Genomic DNA, 16,971 nt, shown 5'->3' on the forward strand with positions numbered 1-16,971 from the left:
CAAAACCCTATATAGCCGCCCACCACACCTTTTCAGATATAAGTGCAGGTTTCGGAATTTGGACAACGCCAAAAGTTACAGATCCGGAAGAAGCAGACGGAGACCAAACTTCACACCAAAACTCAAAGCAAAAGACCAGGATAGGGGCGTGGGGCACCCTGGTCCTGCCAGGACAGGGGCGCTGGGCACCCTGGTCCGTGGGACAGGGGCGCTGGGTGCCCTGGTCCTCCTGACAGACAGCATTTTCAGCATTTTTGACAGCTTTTCCAGAGTGCAAAACAACAGTTTCTAGAGCAGTTTCCAGGGCAGAATTAGGACAGTGGCGCCCGCGCCCCCGTCCCGAACATTTTCAGTCAGATTTTAACTCCGGGTATGCATTTACATTCTTGTCTTATCTTTGTATTTACAACTTTCCATTGTTTAAGTTCAATTCTGCAATCTTGTTATTAGTTCATACTTGCACTTTGGGGTTAGGAATTGAACTTGCATCATTTTATCTTTCAATTACAACAAAGGAATAGAAATCCTAATAGGTAGCCCGTGGCTCTCTCTTCCACAAAAAGAAGTAGCCAATTGTGTGATACCTCTAGGCTCTTTCGTATTCCACAAGTGTGTGGTTGAAAGTGAGATTAGGGCATGTTTGCTTAGTGTCACTTTTTCTCCCACACAGTTACCTTTGGTCTGCATGCCGGTGACCACCAATTCACCATTCTTTCCTTTGATTCTACACACTCCATTCATGAATTCTAGAGTGAGGCCACTATCATTCAACTGGGAAACACTTAGAATGTTGTGTCTGAGACCATCAACCCAGTACACATTGTCAGTACTACTCTTTCCATTCAGAGAGATGGACCCTCTTCCTTTGACCAGGCATGGTGCATCATTACCAAAGCAAACCACACTACAATCATTCTCTTCCAAGGATAGAAACTTGATTCGGTCACCAATCATATGGTGAGAACAGGCACTGTCAATGATCCACTCATTGAAATTATCAAACCAGGAGACAAGAGCCTTCTTGTCTGAGAAATCTTCCTTGACAGCAACAAACACAATATCTTTATTTTCTTCATCCTCTTATTCCTCATCTATGACACCTTCCTCAACTGCCACAAAATATTTTCTCCGGTTTCCTCATTTGAATTTCTTGAATCTTTCTGGTTTGTCCTTGTTGTCACCATTAGGATAGTTTACAACAATATGTCCTATCTAGTTAGAAGAAAAGCATTTCAAAGGTAGCTTACCTCTGTATTTGTCAGTTCCTTGACGAAGTTTCCTGGCAAGGAGAGCTTCAAATGCCATCAAAATCTCCTCATCATCCATTTCTCTCCTCTGTCTTGGTTCACCACTAGTTCTAGCTTCTTTTCCTTTTCTGGATGGTACAACAGAAGCTTTAAAAGCTGATTAAGTCTTTTGAACACTACCATCAAAACTATTTAGCTCATAGGCTATCAACTTTGGTATGATGGAGTCTAGGGATACCTTACTCTTGTCTATTGATCTTAGCTCCTGAATAGCAGCAACCCTTATTGCATAAAATGATAATAAGGATCTCAGGACTTTGCTTACCACAGTGGAATCTTCCATTTTACCACCTGCACTCTTGATATCTCCAACATCGGTTATGATTCTTATTCTATACTGTCGAATGGTCTCACCTTCAACCATCTGCATATCTTCAAACTTCCCTCTAAGGCTTTCTTCCTTATCTTGTTTTACATGCTCATCACCTCCATAGATATTTTCAAGAGTATTCCATACCTCTTTGGGATTTACCTTATCTTGGACATCAATAAACTCAATGTCAGATAAACTGCTAATTAGGCCTTCCATGACTTGCCCATTCTCTTGCATCTCTCTCTTTTGGTCATCGATGAGAGTACCGGTAGGGGCAACATAGACATTCTCAACATAGCTCTAGTGTTGAGCACCCATGCATCTGATGTATATCTTCATTCTGTCTTTCCATATACTAAAATTTTCTTTGTTAAACTTTGGACCTTCCCTCTTCATCATTAGACTAGGATCTTTACCTCAAGTGGTTAAGCTTATACCATAGAGGACCTGGAGGACGCTCTGATACCAATTGATAACTTAATAATGAACGGATAGTACCAAATCGGTATTGAGAGGGGGGCTGAATTAGTATAGACAAAAACACAGTCTTAAACCGGTTTGTCAACAAACATTGTGCATTGATAGACAAACAGTAACACTGGTCCTAAAACAGAGTACAATCGGCAAAACCCAGAATGACTGAGATGAGCATAAAATGGTTGACACTTATCTTCTCATATAATCTAACACTTCATTTCTATTTCACCCTAATGCATGAACAAGTAATCTAGCATAAAAAATATACATATGAGCAACTAGATCAATATGATTCACCACTTGACAGAAAACAATAAAGCATCACATGAAGAAGACATCACACATGACACACTCATTTTTCACGTGGAAATCTAACTGGGAAAAACCACAGTGGGGATGAATACCCACAAGCTTGTTTTTTAGCTCTTTAGAAGTTCGCTCTGTTAGGAGCCTTGTTTGGTTAAAGAATGATACAATAGGTTTTGTTAGGAACCGATCTTGTTAGGGATCACCTGGTTAAGGGATGGCTAGAATAACTAGTTAAGGGTTAAACCCTGTTAAAGGTTACCTTGTTAGAGGATTTCAAGAACTCAATGGTATTGAATCACCCTATTAAAGGATTTATAGCAAGTTGGGTAAAGGTACCCTGTTAAGGGATTTCTCAACTATTGAAGTGGTTAGAGATCAACAGGTATTACAATGATCTGATAACAACACTCAATGCCAATGTAGATCCGCTTAAGCTCCTCTTCACCTTATGCACTTACACTCTGCATGTATCACTTCTCTCCTCTAGTCTGGCAAGAATCACGTATCTCTTCTCTTGGATACACACACATAACTTTTGCCAACAACCTCAGAAAGAAACACAACATCGACCTTATAGGAAAATAGATAGGTCGATAGCATAAAACCTAAACCCAAAACCTATTAGGTTAAGGAATTCAAATAGTTCAATCCTAATCATTGAGTATACTGCATTAAATGCAACAGTTCTTGATCCAATCTCAAGACTTTCTACATCATCTATTTTCCACTAATTTTATGGCGGCTGATAACCCATCACATGTTATCACCATTTACCGACTTTGCACATTCCCGAGGTAGATAGGAACAATCTCCTTCATGCAAGATCCTTCATGCGCACAAGGCTAACATGGCTACATGATTTGTTCTTCATTACAATGCTAACTCATCACACAAAGTCACCGGTTGAGCCACATAGGCTTGAAGCACTTCAACCAGAAACCCTGAAGTTGAGACTACCAACCAGTAGTCATACAACACTTCCATGTGCCAGTTCCCATAACCATATGCCGGTTCACCTTGAGCAAACACACCGCTTCACTTTGGCACAAATTTTGGTTCACAGTGTTATACCAGTTCTCACATATGTCAGTTCTCACCTCTTCAGCATATTGACATCAATGACAACATATAGTGTCATTATGTCCTCATACCGGTTCACATAATGCCAACAATCTCCCCCTTTGGCATTGATGGCAATATAAAAAGATATCTCTTCGCTTCACATCTTGTCCCCCAATTTCTGTAGATATCTTCTCTGCTTCACATATTCTCCCCCTTTGACAACAATTCCAAAGTGGAGGCACAAGCTTCCCTGATCCATTAGGTTGCTCCCCCTAAGGAGTAGCATCCTTCAACACATCAATCCTGAAGAAATATTTGACTATGCAATGTCTGACTGATGTGGAGCATATACCTTTAGTTTACCTCCTGAAGGGGAAACACCCCTAATTCACCTCTTAAGTACATAAATGTAGCCTTTGGGAGAGGCTTGGTGAATATGTTTGCTAACTGCTCCTTACTAGAAACATGTTCAAGTGTAATCTCTTTGTTCTGAACCTTTTCCCTCAAGAAATGATACTTAAGCTCAAAGTGCTTGGTTCTAGAATGTAAAACCGGATTCTTGGAGATGTTAATTGCACTAGTATTGTCACAAAATATACTTACCGATTCAGATACAGGAACTTTGAAGCCATTTAATACATGCTTCATCCAAATTGTCTAAGTGCAGTTCATGAAAGCTGCAACATACTCTACTTCCACTGTAGACTGAGAGATACAACTCCACTTCTTACTCATCCATGAGACCAGTCTACCACTGAGAAAGAATGCACCACCGGTTGTGCTTTTCCGGTCATCTATATTGCCTACCCAATCAGCATCTATGTATACTTTCAAGTTGAAATCCTTGCTATATGGATACCACAATCCATAGTCAATAGTTCCCTTAAGATACCTAAGAATGCACTTGACTGCAACCAAGTGGGATTCTCTTGGGCTTTTTTGGAATCTTGCAGTAGTGCCAACTACATGTGTAATATCCGATCTGCTATGCACTACATAATGCAACTTACCAATCATTGATCGGTATTCCTTCTCATCAACCAGTGTTGAGTCATCCACTTTGGATAGTTTACTATCGGTCACCATCAGTGTACCAACCGGTTTGCTATCTTCCATGCCAAAGGTCTTCAACACCTCTTTGACATACTTGGACTGAGTGATAAAGATTCCATCTTTCATTTGTTGGATCTGCATTCCAATGAAGAATTTAATCTCCTCTATGATTGACATTTCAAACTCTTTCTTCATCTCATTTGCAAACTCATGACTCATCTTGTCATCTCCACCAATGACAATGTCATCAACAAATACCTCACAAATTAGGATCTAATCTTCTTCAAACTTCAAGTAGATATTGCTATCTTCACTTGTTCTCTCAAATCCAATCTTCACAACATGGGAATACAAACATTCATACCATGCTCTAGGTGTCTGCTTTAGACCATATAAGGCTTTATGTAGCCTACATACCATGTCACTATCTTAAGATAGGGAAAACCCATCTGGTTGCTCAATATACACCTCCTCTTCACATACACCATTTAGGAATGTAGATTTTACATCCATTTGATATACTTTGAAACCTTTAAAAGCTGCATATGCAAGAAGCATACGAACTCCTTCCAATCTGGCTACAGGAGCAAAGGTTTCTCCATAGTCTTCTCCTTCTTCTTGAGCATATCCTTTGCACACCAATTTGGCTTTGTTCTTAATTACTGTGCCATCCTCATTCAACTTATTTTTGAAAACCCATTTGGTAACAATGACATTTTTATGCTCTGGTCTAGGTACCAAAGACCATGTACCATTTTTCTCTATCTAGTCAAGTTCCTCTTCCATTGCCTTGATCCAGTCTTCATCTTTATTTGCTTCTTTGAATGATTTAGGCTCAAATTCAAAGATCATAGATGAGTTTTCTCTGACCTTTCTTCTTGCAAGGATTCCTGCATCCTTATCTCCTATGATCTGCTTAGGATCATGATTCAGGTTGACATACCGAGGAATGGTCTTGATGGATTCATCTTGCTTTTCTTCTTCATCCTCATCTCCATCAGTATCAGCATCTACATCAACCGGTGTAGGAACACTATTACTGGTACTTGGTTGCCTGACAACCGGTTCCTAGAAGGTTACAATCGGTTCATTTACCACTTGCTCACTATCAGTTTCCTCAGTTTTCTCAGAGGTTTCATCAACTCTTACATTGATGCTTTCCATAATTCTCTGAGTCATATTGTTGAAACAATTGAGAGCTTTGCTCTTGGTGGAATATCCTAGGAATATTCCCTCATCACATTTTGCATTAAATTTTCTCTGGTGTTCACTCCTCTTGATGTAAAATTTGCTACCAAACACTCTAAAGTAGCTAACCATAGGTGTCTTACTGTTCCAATTCTCATAAGGAGTTTTATCCTTACCTTTCTTGATGAGTACCCAGTTCATTGTATAGACGATAGTGCTCACTGCTTCTCTCCAAAAGGTGTGAGCTACCTTTCCTTGAATCAACATGGTTCTAGCTACTTCAACCATAGTCTGATTATTCCTCTCTGGTAGACCATTCTATTGTGGAGTCCAAGGGGCAGACAATTTCCTCTTGATGCCATGTTCTTCAAAGTACTTATTGAATTCACCGAAAGTGAATTCCCCTACTTTATCAATTCTCAGGAACTTGCTCCTTTTACTGCTTTCCTTTTCCACTAATGCTCTGAAAGCTTTGAACTTTACAAAAGCTTCAGACTTATCTTTGAAGAATATGACCCACATCATTCTTGAGCAGTCATCAGTGAGAATCATGAAGTACCTATCACCCAGCACACTCCTATTTTTCATAGGACCACACAAATCAGTATGCACAAGATAAAGCAAATTATGAGCAGTGAAAGATTTACCTTTAAATGTTGAGGAAGATATTTTCCCCAATTGACACTCTCTGCACAAGGTGTTATCCATTTTTCTTAGCACTGATAACCCTCTAACTGCCTTGATCTTACTAGCCTTGACAATGTTATCAAAGTTTACATGGCAGAGTCTCCTATGCCATATCAAGCTATCATCAAATTTAGCCATAAGACATGTACTTATATTTGCATTTAGTTTAAATAGGTTACCTTTGGTCTACATGTCAGTGGCCACCAATTCACCATTTTTTCGTTTGATTCTGCACACTCTATTCTTGAATTCTAGAGTGAGGCCACTATCATTCAGCTAGGCAACACTTAGAAGGTTGTGTCTGAGACCATCAACCCAGTACACATTGTCAGCAGTACTCTTTCCATTCAGAGAGATGGACCCTCTGCCTTTGACCAGGCATGGTGCATCATTACCAAACTGAACCACACCACCATCATACTCTTCCAAGGATAGAAACTTGCTCCGGTCACCAGTCATATGGTGAGAGCAGCCACTGCCAATGATCCACTAATTGGAATTATCAAACCAGGAGACAAGAGCCTTCTTATTTGACATATCTTCCTTGACAACAACAAACACAATATCTTCATTTTCTTCATCCTCTAATTCCTCATCTATGACACCTTCATCAACTGGCACAAAATAGTTTCTTTGGTTTCCTCCTTTGAATTTGTTGAATCTTTCTAGTTTGTCCTTGTTGTTGCCATTAGGACAGTTTACAGCAATATGTCCCATCTGATTACAAGAAAAGTATTTCAAAGGTAGCTTACTTCTGTATTTGTCGGTTCCTTTAGGAAGTTTCTTGGGAAGGAGAGCTTCAAATGCCATCAGAATCTCCTCATCATCCATTTCTCTGCACTATCTTGGTTCACCACTAGTGCTAGCTTCTTTTCCTTTTCTGGATGGTACAATAGAAGCTTTAAAAGCTGATTTAGTCTTTTGAACACTACCATCAAAACTATTTAGCTCATAGGCTATCAACTTTGCATTGATGGAGTCTAGGTATACTTTAGTCTTGTCTATTGATCTTAACTCCTGAATAGCAGCAACCCTTATTGCATAGACCGACAATAGGGATCTCAGGACTTTTCTTACCATAGTGGAATCTTCCATTTTACCACCTGCACTCTTGATATCTCCAACATCGATTTTGATTCTTATTCCATATTGTTGAATGGTCTCACCTTCAACCATCCACATATCTTCAAACTTCCCTCTAAGGCTTTCTTCCTTAGCTTGTTTTACATGCTCATCACCACCATAGATATTTTCAAGAGTATCCCATACATGTTTTGGATTTACCTTATCTTGGACATCAATAAACTCAATGTTAGATAAACTACTAATTAGGGCTTCCATAACTTGCCCATTCTCCTGCATCTCTCTCTTTTGGTAATCAGTGAGAGTACCAATAGGGGCCACATAGACATTCTCAACATAGCTCCAGTGTTGAGCACCCATGCTTCTAATATATATCTTCATTCTGTCTTTCCATATATTGAAATTTTCTATGTTAAACTTTGGACCTTCCCTCTTCATTATTAGACTGGGATCTTTACCACAAGCAGTTAAGCTTATAAGACAGAGGACTTGGAGGATGCTCTAATACCAATTGATATCTCAATGATGAACGGATAGTACCAAACCAATATTGAGAGGGGGGGGGTGAATCAGTATAGACAAAAACACACTCTTAAACTCGTTTATCAGCAGACACTATGCATTGATAGACAAACAGTAACACTGGTCCTAAAACAGAGTACAACCAGCAAAACCCAGAATGACTGAGACAAGGATAAACCGGTTGACACTTATCTTCTCATATAATCTAACACTTCATTTCCATTTCACCCTAATGCATGAACAGGTAATCTACCATCAAAGATATATATGAGCAACTAGATCAACATGATTCACCACTTGACAGAAAACAACAAAGCATCACATGAAGAAGACATCACACATGACACACTCATTTTTCACGTGGAAACCCAACTGGGAAAAACCACGGTGGGGATGAATACCCACAATCTTGTTTTTGAACTCTTTAGAAGTCTACTCTATTAGGAGCCTTTTCCGATTAAAGACTGGTACAATAGGTTTTGTTAGGAATCAATCCTGTTAGGGATCACCCGGTTAAGGGATGGCTAGAATACCCAGTTAAGGGTTAAACCCTGTTAAAGGTTACCTTGTTAGAGGATTTCAAGAACTCAATGGTTTTGAATCACCCTATTAAAGGATTTACAGCAAGCCGGTTAAAGCTACCCTGTTAAGGGATTTCTCATCTGTTGAAGTGATTAGAGATCAACAGGTATTACAATGATCTGATAACAACACTCAATGCCAATGCAAATCATCTTAAGCTCCTCTTCACCTTCTGTACTTACACTCTATAGGTATCACTTCTCTCCTCTGGTTTGGCAAGAATCATGTATCTCTTCTCTTGGATACACACACACAACTTTTTCCAACAACCTCAGAAAGAAACACAACATCGACCTTATAGGAAAATAGATAGGTCGATAGCATAAACCCTAAACCCAAAACCTATTAGGTTAAGGAATTCAAACAGTTCAATCCTGACCATTAAGCATACTGCATTAAATGCAATAGTTCTTGATCCAATCTCAAGACTTTCTCCATCATCCATTTTCCACCGATTTCATGGTGGCTGATAACCCATCACATGTTATCACCATTTACAGACTTCGCACATTCTCGAGGTAGATAGGAACAATCTCCTTCATGCAAGATCCTTCACGCGCAAAAGGCTGATGTGGCTACATGATCTGTTCTTCGTTACAATTCTAACTCATCACACAACATCACTGGTTAAGCCACACAGGCTTGAAGCACTTCAACCAAAAACCCTGAAGTTGAGACTACCAACCGGTAGTCATACAACGCTTCCATGTGCTAGTTCCCATTACCATATGCCAGTTCACCTTCAAAAAACACACCACTTCACTTTGGCACAAATGTTAGTTTACAGTATTATACCAGTTCTCACATATGCGAGTTCTAACCTCTTCAGCATATTGACATCAATGACAACACACAATGTCATTATGTCCTCATACCGGTTTGCATAATGCCAACATAGGTGTATATTTAGACTTTTTGAGGTTTAGGACAAGAAGAAGATGGATTGTCTTCATTGATTTTTATAGTTCCATTATCAACTAATTTTTGTATACCATCTTGAAAATCTAGAAAATCATTAGCATCATGATTATGAGTTTGATGAAATGAACAAAAAAGAGTCTTTGAAGAAGAAGTCATTTTAGCCTCTTGACGCATCCTTTGTCTTGCAAGATCATCCTTAATGCCTTGAATCCTAAGGACATCATCATTGAGAGAATTATGATCATGTCCTAGGAGTTCTATACTAATTTGTCTAGGAGGGTTTATAGGGACTCTAATTCCTTGGTCAAATTTCCCAAGTCCTCATCCTTTAAAACCTTGTTTTGATATTTTGTTAAAGCCACTCTATAAGAATTTTTTAATTGAGAATTGGGACGAACATTGTTATGAATATCTTTGAATCTTATAGTGTAAGGATGTTATAATACATGAAAGTACTAGTAGATGAAGAAGGAATGTCTTGTCGAAGATGATTTTCCTTTCTTTCATCATGCATATCCTTTTAGGTTGATTGAGAGGGAAGATCCTTATCATCTAAGCCCTCATATTTACTTAACGTTATATGGGGAGAGAGATAATGAATGAAATACATAACATCATCCTCTCTACAAATATTTTGATGATTAAGTAATTCTCTAAGAGAATAAGGGGGATCTAGAGAGATGGAAACACCCATGTCTTGATTTTTCCTCTCTTGCACTAGGGTTCTTGGCATTGCATTGTCATTGATGTCAACAGGTACTATAGAATATCAATTGGTAAGTATAGCATGTCATCGATATGGATGTTTATCGGTATGCAAGAAGGAGATGTTACCGACATGGATGTTCACCAGTAAGTAAACATGACTGTCAATCAGAAAGAAAAAGACAACAGAGAAAAGAGTAATCTATCGGTAGGCACAATTATCAAGATGTGCGTTAATGACATGTTTTACTCAAGGATAATACTAGTATGAAGGCAGGTGTAATCTCATTGGTAAATAGACTTAGTGGATGAATTGGTGTGTTTTATGACAAGTCAGGATGACCCATCAAAAGAAAAGAGGAAAGACGACATGAAGGATAACTGGTAAGGTGACATGTACAGGAAGGGTTAGTGAACCGGTGAGCAAGCACCGGTAATATGTCTTGGTTGGTGAATGAATCTAAATTGACTTAGTGGATTGAATAGAGGTGGGTGTCGACAAGGATGACATGTGGCTGCCATGTGGAAAGAATCCAAAGGTTGGTGAAGTGTCCATCGACATGGTAGGTGATGAGAAGGTTGACTATAAATAAGGAACTCGTAAATCACAGGTCAATGATAGAAGAAGTGCAGCTTGAGGAAAATCAAGATGCAGAAGATTTTTGGTGATGTAAGTAAAGTAGGATAACCTGATCTTCGTGCTCATTGGTTGAAGGAAACAACTAAGTCATTAATGGTGATTGATAGAGCAAGACCGATAAAACAAGTTGCAGGTTGCCAAACATAGAAAGTGTGTGCAAATGTCATCAGAAATGGCGGTGATGTTTGATCTACTATAGATCATCAATTGAGGAGATGAGATCCAATCAGATTTGATACAGATTGAGTTGGTGGAGAAAATCCCTAGAGTGCCACCATTTGAACTTTGGTCTTGGTGGGAAAGCCAAGTAAAAATATGTAAACCAAAGATGAAAGATTCTGATGCTAAATGCCAGAAAAAAAAAGAGTAACTAAGACAACAGAGAGTGATCATAGAGAAGATAAAAGCATATGTGTTGGAGTTGACTGACTGAAAAGTTGAGCGGGTAAGAGAGTTTATCAGAGGTTTTACCAGCAAGGGAGATTGAGGAACAAAGTTGCCGAAGGTGAAGGAGAAAAGAGAGTGTACCGGTGGAGGTTATGCAAGACAGAATCAAGGAAGAAAGGGTATAAACAACAAATAGTGAAACGACAGTGAACTAAGCAAAGGAGAACGAGTAGAGAAGAGTTAAACGGGTGAAATATTTTGATTGCAAGCATTACAAAACTCATTTGTAACAAGTTTATTACTATTATTTTGACATATGTTATTATAATCACTGAGTTGGACCTCAGCACAAGGGTTGGTGCTCCTTGGGTTTGTGCCCTAAATCAAGGGTTGGTTCTCCTTGGGTTGGTGCCCTAAAATCAGGGATTGGTGATCCTTGGGTTGGTGCCCTAAACATTCTAACCATGTTTATTGTGAGGCTGGATTGGAGCAATAGACTCTAGCAACATTTCTCATCGAGGTTTTTCCCATATTGGGTGTTCCTCGTATATCCGATGTTATGTGTTGTGTGTTTGCATTTGATCAGTGGCATACCCTCCTTGTGTTTGATTTTCTAACCGATACCAAGAGTTAGTTTAAAAAGGGTTTAGAATATTGGGAACCACTGATTCACCCCCCTCTCAGTGGTACATTGTTTTCAACAATTGGTATCATAGCCTAGGTTCCTAGTCAGATAAGATTTCTCTAGCTTGGATAGATTCTGGTCTTGGAACACAATGACAAGAAATGAGTCCTCCTCCTCTTCTAAAGACCCCTTGTTTCATGGAACCAACTATGCATTTTGGTGCAGAAGAATGGAAACATATATGCCCTCTCTAGGATTTTATGTTTGGATGTTTGTAAAGAATGGGTATATTGTCCCTAGTATTCCACCCATAGACCTAGATGCAAAGGAGTATGAGAATAATGCAAAGGATAAACATGCTATTCTCAGTGGGATTTTAGATAATGAGTTTGTTAAGGTTATGCACTGGTCATCTGCCAAAGAGACTTGGGATAAATTGCAGAGATTATTTAAAGGAGATGCCAAAGTCAAAGAAGCCAAGATGCAGTCACTAAGAGGTCAGCTTGAAGGCTTGAAGATGAAAGATGAAGAAAATATTGCAGATTATCTTCATAGGGTAGATGAAACTATGAACACCATTAGGGGACTTGGAGAAGAAGTTGTTGATAAAGTTATTGTCAAAAAGGTACTTAGATCACTCACATCTAAGTATGACACTAAGGTCTCTTCTATAGAGGAAGCCAAGGATCTAAAAACCTTCATAATGGATGAGTTATTTGGCTCCCTAACTACTTATGATATGAGGACAACCGGAGAAGGATCTTCAAGGAAAGAGGTTACCTTCAATTCCATCAAAAGGGTCAAGGAAGAGGTTTCCCATAAAGGATCCAATGAAGACTCGGATGCAGAGGTAGAAAACTTTGTTAGAAAGCTCAAGAGAGGATTTGGTAAGTATAAAGGAAACTTGCCACTCAAATGCTTCAATTGTGGTAAAATTGGACACTTTGCTGCAAAATGTCCCTACAATGAAATTGGTGGAGATGAGGAAAGGAGCTTTGGCATATCTTCAGGTAAAGACAAAGAGAAGAAAGTTTACCGGCAAGGAAGAAGAAGCTACTAGAAGAAGAAGAACTAATATACCATTGAGGATGATGCCACAGATGAATAAAGTGCATTAGAAGATGACTGGCATGAGGATGAAAGGGAAGTTAATCTCTTTATGGCATTAGATGAACTGGTTGTCAAAGATGAGGAAGATGAAGATATTGAAGTTGAAGTGGATCTAGAAGGTGAGCTCATAAGTGCTCTTGAGGAATTAAGTAAGACAAGATGAGAAATCAAAAAGGCTAAGCATGATGCTGCAAAGGAACAAGAACAGTTGGAGGAATCCCTGGAGGAATCCAAGAAAACAACTTCTGATCTACAACTCCAAGAGGAATCTCTAGAGGAATCCAAGAAAAAAACTTATGATCTACAACTCCAGTTGGAAGAAGCTAAGAGGATATGTGAAGCTACATCCTCTGAATTGATAAAGAAGGAAAAGGAGTAGAAAAATATGGAAGAGGAAATTGTAAGGCTTAGAAAGAAGCTAGACAAGAGCAAGGATGAATTGAAGATGAGGAGCAAGTATGAGGGCAGCACTAAAGCTTTAGACAAGATGTTGAGCAAACATAAGCATTCAAAAGACACCAGTGGTTTAGGATTTGAAGAAGGACAATGTTTGAATAACCAAGACACATTTGGTAAGGAGATACAATTTGCTTCTTCAAGTGAAAGTAAAGAGAAGTAAATTTTTACAGTCAGCAAAGATATCGACAAGAAGACCTATGTTGAGGCTACAAGAAATCAACTTGTGAACCAGTATGCTACAAACTAGAAGTCTCACACATCGTATTGATATGAAAATCATAAAATCAAGCCCAAGGTAGATAGTGAAGGATTCATTAGAATCAATAGCATGAGGGGAATACATCCGGTGAGACAAGGTTTGCTGGTTCAAAGAAACAAGACTGGTGTGTACCGAATTTCCATGGTTATTATTACCGGTGTAATAAGTTTGGACATAGAGTTGTTGATTGTAGACTGATGAATAAGCCCCCTATTAGTTTTGAAAGTAGAAATTGTTTTTCTGCAATCCAGGGTATGAATGTTGTTTGTTATCAGTGTAATGGATTTGGTCATAGGAGTTTTGAATGTAGGAGAAGTCAATCGGTGTCCTACAATAATTTTAAAGATTCATCATTTAATGTCAATATAAAGTGTTATAATTGACAGAAGTTTGGGCACATTCGAAAACATTCCAAACTCAGGACAACCAAGCCAAAGAAGTTAGTACCGGATCAGGAATTGGTAGTTAAACTGAAACATGAAATTGTAGAAGACAAGAAGAAGGAACACAAACCGATTTGGGTTGAAAAAGACAAGAATAAGGTAGAATCAAGTCTGATTGTGTAGACTGCCCTGCATGCAAAAACAAGGAACTTATGGGTTGTAGATAGTGGTTGTTCCAATCACATGACCGGTGATAAAAAGAAAATTATTAAGCTTGAAGATTGGAATGGAGGCTCAGTAAGATTTGGAGATAACTCCTCCATCAAGATAAAAGGTAAAGGTACTCTGAATATTGATGGAAAATTGAAGACATATGATATATATTATGTAGAAGGTCTAAACCATAATTTTCTAAGTATGAGTCAGATGTGTGATAAAGGATATAAATTCATTTTTGACTCTACCGATTGCCAGATAAGAAAAGAGAGTACCAATTAGATTGTAGCAAAAGGTAAAAGAATAGATGGAAATGTGTACAATCTGAAGGAATGCTATGATTCTCAATGGATGATGGGACTAGTGGATAAGAGATAGTTGTGGCACAGGAGACTAGGCCACATAAATCTTGATAATCCAGTTATAGTAAGAAAAAAGGGCTTTGTAAGAAATATACCATCGATCATCAAACTGATAAGCACATTTTGTGATGAATGTGTAAGAGGAAAGAAAACTAAGGTGAGATTCAAGACCACTAGAACTGGTGCATACTAATCTGTGTGGTCCAACTAGGACAAGAGATCTTTCTGGTGAGAGATACTTTATGCTCTTCATTGATGACTACTCAAGAATGACATGGGTCACTTTCCTTCATGATAAATCACAAGCATTTGATAGATTCAAGATCTTCCAAAAGTTGGTATAGAAGGAAAGTGGATGCAAGATGAAATACCTAAGATCCAACCATGGTGGAGATTTCACATCAAATGAGTTTGAGGACTTCTGTGAAAGACATGGAAATAAAAGACAATACTTAGCCCCTAAGACACCACTACAAAATGGTGTGGTAGAAAGGAAGAACAAGACAATCAAGGAAATGGCTATGACTACGTTGAATGAGGCAAACTTATCGGATATGTATTGGAAGGAAGTAGTTCATACTATAACATATACTTTGAACCAGTTTCAACTGAGAACAAATAGTAGGATTAAACCTTATGAGTTGTGGTATGACCAGAAACCATCAGTCAAGTACTTCAAGGTGTTTGGGAGTAAATGTTTCATTAAAAGAGATCAAGATAGCTTGGGCATCTTTGATTCTAGGAGTGATGAAGGTATTTTCCTTGGTTACTCAACTCACAGTAAGGCCTACAAATGCTACAACAAAAGACTAAGAAAAGTCATTGAGAGTGTGAATGTGAGAGTAGATGAAGAAATGCTTAAAGGAAGAAATACTCAAGTCAACCGGTATGATGATTCTAGTGATGAAGGTGAAGAAGCTCAGTTAGACAATGAACTGGAAGAAGCATCCAATAAGATCCCTACCCGGTATGTGCATAAAAACCACCCAAAAGAGAAGATTTTAGGTAATAAGAGTGATGGTGTGCAGACTAGAAGAAGACTTGCCCAGAATGATGAACAAGTCAATTTTTGCCTCATGACTGAAATGGAACCTAAGACATTCAATGAGGCCAACAAAATTCATAAATGGATGGATGCAATGGAAGAGGAACTGTAGCAAATTGAGAAGAATAAGACTTGGGAATTAGTTCCTAGACCGGATGCCGGATGATAAAAATGTCACTGGAACAAAGTGGGTTTACTGGAACAAGATGAATGAAGAAGGGAATATTGTGAGGCACAAAGCAAGGTTAGTGTGTAAAGGATATTCTCAAGTAGAAGGCATTGATTTTGAAGAAACATTTGCACTCATGGCTAGGATAGAAGCTATTAGGATGTTTCTTGCTTTCTCTGCCTACAAGGGTTATAAAGTTTATCAAATGGATGTCAAGTCTCCTTTCCTAAATGGAAATTTAGAAGAGGAAGTATACATGGAACAACTAGAAGGTTTTCTGCTACATGATGATTAAACCTTTGTGTTCCAGTTGAAGAAAGAGTTGTATGGTTTGAAGCGAGCTCCAAGAGCATGGTACTCAAGGTTAGATAAGTATCTAAAGGAGTAGGGGTTCAGAAAAGGGAGTGTAGATGGTAATCTATAAATTAAAGTAGATACAATCCCCATGACTATTGTGGTCATATATGTGGATGACATCATTTTGGGAGGCAACAAGGATGCCTTGTATAAGGAGTTTGTTGATCAGATGTAGTCAGAGTTTGAGTTGTCAATGCTTGGAGAGATGTCCTACTTTCTTGGTTTGCAAATTTCACAACAAGGTAAAGGGATATTTATCTCTCAAACCAAGTATGCCAAAGCTATGTTGAAGAAGTTCCAAATGGAAGATAGCAAATTGGTAAGTACTCCCATCACGACCGGATTCAAGCTCAGCAAGGATGATGAATCACCAATATTGGATCAAACATTGTATAGATCCATGATTGGAAGCTTGTTATATCTTACTGCTTCTAGACCAGATATAGTGCAGGCATTATGCATGGTGGCTAGATTTCAAGCTGTACCCAAACAATCACATGTGAATGTAGTTAGGAGGATATTTCAGTATCTACAAGGGACACTTGATTATGGAATATGGTATCCCAAGCAAGGGGATTTTACCTTACATTCCTACACTGATGTTGATTGGGCAGGTTGCTTTGATGACCAGAAGAGCACAAGTGGTGGTGCATTCTTCCTAGGTAGTCGGTTGGTCTCATGGCACAATAAGAAGCGAGATTCAGTTTCTCTATCTGCTGCTGAGGCAGAATATATTGCTACTGCCACATG

Source organism: Cryptomeria japonica, chromosome 10 (genome assembly GCF_030272615.1).
Source record: "Cryptomeria japonica chromosome 10, Sugi_1.0, whole genome shotgun sequence".
Lineage (NCBI taxonomy): Eukaryota > Viridiplantae > Streptophyta > Pinopsida > Cupressales > Cupressaceae > Cryptomeria > Cryptomeria japonica.